Genomic DNA, 5,847 nt, shown 5'->3' with positions numbered 1-5,847 from the left:
GTTTCCACGTAAAAATTTTGGTGTTATGGTTTTGTGCTTGTTTGCATTCATTTTTTGCACTTTGCTTTTATTCATTTGTATCTGGTGGTTTAAGAATCAGGTTAAAAAACTTGCTAATTGCATAACATTGATTCACCCCCCCTCTCAGTGTTCATTGATTCCAACAATTGGTATCAGAGCCTAGTTCCTCTGAGGAAGCCTAACAACTTGAGGAAGATTTGAGAGATTGAATCAATGGACTCTGGTTTGCAAAGCAACTTATTGTGGTACTTGAAGACCTAGATGTAGCAAGGAAAGAAGTTAGTAACCTGAGAATAAATCTGAATAATGCTAAAAAATTAATTGAGTCATTGAAATATAAAGTGAACACATCCAGAGAAAAGAGAAAGGAGTCGATGGACAAACAGAAGGAGAAAGAAGAGCAAAGCATTGATGATCAAGTTATGAAAGACAAGACAGATGAATATGAAAAACTTGCTAGAGATAATGCAGTCCTAAAGAATGAAATGTAATCCATTGTGATCAAGCTGACAAAGGAGATTGAAGAGAGGAACAAGAGTGAAGAAAGTTTAACTCATTCATTGAAGGATAGATCTGATGAATGTTGCAGATTGAATCATGAAAATGACCTGTTGAAGCTTGAATTGATACAATCCAAGAATAATGAGCAAGAACTTGAAAGATAGATTATAATTTTGAAAGATAAACTTACCACTTCTAATGAGTACAAAGAAAAATTCAATGCTAGCTCAGCTAGGCTGGATGAAATGCTACAAAGTTAGAATAATAAAGGTGATATGGGAGGACTTGGATTTGAGAAAGCAGAAAGATTTGGATCTACTCAAAGCAATCATCAAAAGAACAAGAAACCCTTGCTAAGATAACCTAATGCTTATAAATTCAATGGTAAATGCTTTGTTTGCAATAAATTTGTTCATATGGAAAGTCAATGTAGAAATAGAGCTAATCAGAATAACTCATCATTCTCCAGACAATGTTTCAATTGCCATAAATATGGTCATAAGTCAGTTGAATGCAGAAGTATGGTAAATAGGAGAAATGTAAGATGATGTGCTTGTGGAAGATTTGGACATATTGCTAACTAATGTAGATTTGGATGAAATCAAGCCAATTTCAGGCCTAATCAGAGAAACAACATTACTTGCTATGCTTGCAACAAATCTGGTCATATTGCAAAATATTGTAGAAGCAAGAATATGAGCAAGAATGCTCTGGCAGACAAGAGCAAAGTAGATGAAAAGGGAAAGTTCAAGGTTGAAGAGATCAAAGAGTAGCACAAGAAGATTTGGGTAAAGAAGGATGATTCAAATGCAGTAGATGGGTCCACACCTGATTCCGGTGTTGGATCTTCATCTGGTAACTAAGGCATTTGGCCTTAGGGGGAAGATTTTTATGTAGATCTTTAAAAACCCCTTTTCTGAGATTTGTAACCAACCATGGATGGTTACAGATGATTGTAGATGGTTCTACAGATGATCCTGAGAGATATCTGGAATATTTCATGACGAATTGATGCTCTGATACAATATTCATAAGATTCAAGGCATCTAGGATAACTTAAGGGTTGAGCATTTATTGTGCACCTTAAAGTTAAATATTCAAAGGATACAAAGAGATTTTAACATTCATTTCTCACATTTTGCACGAAGCAAAGAGTAGAAGAGTACGGAGAAGAAGATTGAGAAGCTAAACCAGAGCTTGTGAATATTTTGATGGTCAAAGCATGTTTTGAAGTTTGGTACTTTGATTGTCTATTAGGCATTTTACTTCTTAAAGGAGATCCCCAATGTAGGTAAGGTACAGTGAGCATATGATAAATTGATTGTGTAGATTAAGGAAGATTTGCAAGGACTAGGTGATGCACAAGCATAGAAAGTTGTTATGTCGGGATATTTTAAATCTTTCTAGGGTATGTTGCAAAGAAAATAAAGGATTTTAAAGGAGATTGTAGAAAAGTATGAGGACACCATGTGCTTCATGGTGTAAATTGACCAATGCCTTACAGAAGCAGTTGAGCCAAGGACAATATGGATCATGCCCATGGGGTATGAAGTTGATGCAAATATTCTTGATATGTATGCTCAACATCTTTTGAACAAGCCAATGGATGAGAAGGAAGAGAGATTTGGGATGTATAAAGAGAAAATATTAAGCTTGCATTCTCAATTCACTAAGCCAGAAATGTAGAAGAGAGTAAGGAAGGAAGTAGAAAAACTTGTTGAGGATATGGGCACTACCAAGGAAGAAGTCCATAAGGCCAGAGAGAAAAACATCCTGAAGTAGGAGGACATGGTAAAACATAAGAAGACTAATCCCTCTACTCCTCTTAAGCCTAGGCAAACCAATTCAGCACCCTCCTTCAGTGCTCAAAATCTCATCCCTCCACCAAAGCCTCAAACCAAATCATCTAGTGGAGCTTAAATGAGGAAGAAAGGGAAGCCAAAGAGAGTCTATCTGGCAGCCAAGTTGCTAAACAAGAGACAAAATCTGATGAAGAAGTGAAGAAGACTGCTACCTCTATCAAGTTAGTCAAGAAGCCACCATCTAGTAAAGGTTATCCAAGCAAGAAGCATAAAGCTAGATTTGAGAAATCCAGTAGACCTTGTCCTAATAGGATGCCCAATTCTGAGCTTGATGGAGCACTAAAATCTAGAAATCTAAAAGGTAAATACACTATTGTGCCCCTAATTTCACTAAGTCAGATAGTTGATGAAGTAGTAAAGGAAGGGAATTTGAAGCATTTGTCTAAATATTATGAGAATTGTGATGAAGATGATCAAAGAGCAATAGATGAATCTGTTGTAGAGTATATGAATGTATATAAAAAAGCCCTAATAGAATTATCATCCATGATTCAAAAGGGTTTATATGAAATTTTGGATGCCAAAAGGCATACAACTAGTTTAGAAGATGAGAGAATAAAAGAATATGTATTGGTTGATTTGTGCTCAGTAATTTCTAAGAGTGAAGTGGACAAACTCCTTAAGATTGCAAGGAATATATTTAAAAGTAAAACTAGAGTGAACAAGATAATGATTGGAAAAGTTGTTGAAGTGGCCAAGGAAACAAAAATAATTTTGAAACAAGTTTTGGAAGAGCATAAGTATGAGATCAGTCCAATGAAAGATGATACCATTTCGGAAGTACAAACACAAGATGATACCCCCGCTCTGATGAGAATAAAAATGTATAGACCATAGTTAGAGATGATATTGTTGATAATTAGAAGGTTGCAGACTCTGGTGAAGCTAATCAGACTCCTATAGTAATAAATGTTGAATCAAAAAAGGTTCTTGAGGAGGTTGGTGATGGAAAGGGAGAGAATGTTGAGAAGGAGAAGGATGGAGATAAGGTTGAATAGGTTCCAGTGGCAAGAGACATTGTGGCAGACAAAGGCAAGAAAGTAATCACTGACACAGTTGATCTCACCCAAGGACCTATAGATCTTAGCCGATTATCTCCTATTCAAGCACTAAAACTTGTAGCTCTTGCGCAAGCCAAAGCAAGTAAGGACTTACTCAAGTCTCACACCGAAGACAGGGAGCTGATATCTTTAGCCACAATTTTTTTGGAGAATATTTTACCATCATTCAATCAAGATACAGTTGATACTCCCTCTGATAAGCTAAGGAGTATGTTAAAGGTAATAGATTCTCATTTTGTATCTTTGGAGAAAGCAGTCAATGCAAAGGTTTTGAGTCACCTTAATTATATGTGGCTGAGAAAATTTTTGAGAATGGTTGAAGGAGATAGGGCTAGTCTATAAATGTTATTAAAGGAATACAAGATGCATTGGATGAAGGGGGTAACATATAAAAGTCATGTCTTATTTTGCCTAAGTTTACTATTGATATTGATAAGAAATTAAAAGAGTGTGAAGTTTAGTTAGCCGACATATCTCAATCCTATGCCCCCCAATCAGTTTTTGTTAGAAATTTTGAAGCTCGGGTGATGGGTATACTTGATAAAATCAAGAGATTAAATTAGGAAAAGGAATGAATTTTAGTCAGAGTGGTAGAACTCGGGAACCTTATCACTCCTCAATTAGATACTTTGCTCAGTAGTCAGAGGGATGCAACGAATACTCTGAGTAAGAGTGTTCCTTCATACCTTAAAGGAGCAGAGATGCACACTTATTTGTTTAGTGCTCTGATTAACATTTTGGAGAATTTGAAGAAAGGTTGGGATGGTCACTTGCAATCCTTGAAGATAATTTTTGCAAATATTTTCAAATTTTTGTAAGTAACTGTGTATATTCTTGTACATAAATTTTGGAGGATATCTACTGAAGATGGTAAAAAGGAGAATGAGGTGGATTAGTTAGTAAACATGCAAATCAAACATGGAAGCATATGAAATCAAAGACATAACTCAAAAACACATAAAAACATAAATAATATGTATATACCTCACAATCCTCTTACCTCTCCCTCGGATTGAGCTTGATGAAGTGAAGGCGCCCCTTGATGATGCTCCACTTGACGTGCTCCTTTGGTTGCTTGATGTGGATGGCTCTCCAAATATTGTGCACAAATGGATTAAGATGGATTTTGAGGAATGATATGGATGCGATGATTAAGTGTGGATGAGAGATGATTTTGGCATGGTAAGGATGCTATGATGGCTTTTCTAGGCTCAAACTAGTAGCATAAGATTACTAAACTTGGAGATGATCAATGAAGGGATGGAGTCCTCAATTTATAGGAAGAGGAGAGGAAGAATGGATGGATAGGATGGATCTAAGATGAATGGCTAGGATTTCTTGTGAGCTCAAACAAGGCCCAAGAGAGGGTGTGAAGACCAAGAGATATGCCTTAAAGGCATTTCTTGTCTCCACACTCCTCAAGGTGCATTGGGAAGACTTCCCAATGTGCCTTGAGAAGAGAAAGGGATGGGATATTCCTTGAAGAATGGGGAGGAAGATTTTAAAATTCTTCAAAAAGGGATGATCATGGGGATTGGAGGAATAAGAAGGAATTAAAAATTCCTTGGGAGAGGAGATGCCTAGAGGAATGTGAGATTTTCAAAATATCACATTCACCTAGGAAAAGAGCATGTAAGGATATTGATTGGATGGAAGGGACAAGGAGTTGACTTTGTGGCTAATCATGATGATTAGCCACTAGAAACTCATTAGGAGGGGGATTAGAGGAAAGGTTAGGTGGGATAGGATTTGTAAGAGGATTTGACTAGGAGAGAGAATGAGTGGAGGGAATTAAAAATTAGAAGAATAAGGTTAAGTGAGTTTAGGGAGTTTCTAGAAGAATTTATTAGGTTAATGATGGATTAGGAAGATTATTTGTAGGAATCATGTAGGTTAACTAATTAATTGAAATTAATTAGCTAAGGGGAAGATTTGAGAAGATTTAATTTTCAGAAGAATAAAAAGAGGGGTTGATTTATTAAATAAATCAATCACATACTATAGTGACAATATTAATTATATTTAATTAATATTGAGGAGAATTAGAATTTGCATAATTAATTAATAAATTAATTATATGAGAAATTAAAAATAATTGAAATAATTATTTTTAAGTGTCTACATTTTGCCCCTCTTTTACGCAGCGGCAAATTTGGCGATGGGTAGAAGATAGAAGAAGAAGAATGAGATGCCCCAGCATAAAGTGTGGGAGGTGTATGCCCCCTCGAGAATTTTTTCAGAAAAAAGATGAAAAATTCTCGAAAATAGAGGAAGAAGAATTTGGGTGGAAGGGATAAGTGAGGAAGAAATATGAAGCAGTCACGGAAAATTTGGAAGGAAGAAATGAAAATGCGAGACCGCGGAAGAAATGGGCCCTCACGGGGGCCCATATAAGCCACAAT

This window comes from Cryptomeria japonica, chromosome 9 (assembly GCF_030272615.1).
Source record: "Cryptomeria japonica chromosome 9, Sugi_1.0, whole genome shotgun sequence".
In the NCBI taxonomy this organism is placed as follows: domain Eukaryota; kingdom Viridiplantae; phylum Streptophyta; class Pinopsida; order Cupressales; family Cupressaceae; genus Cryptomeria; species Cryptomeria japonica.
Note: the sequence above shows the minus strand (reverse complement) of the source record.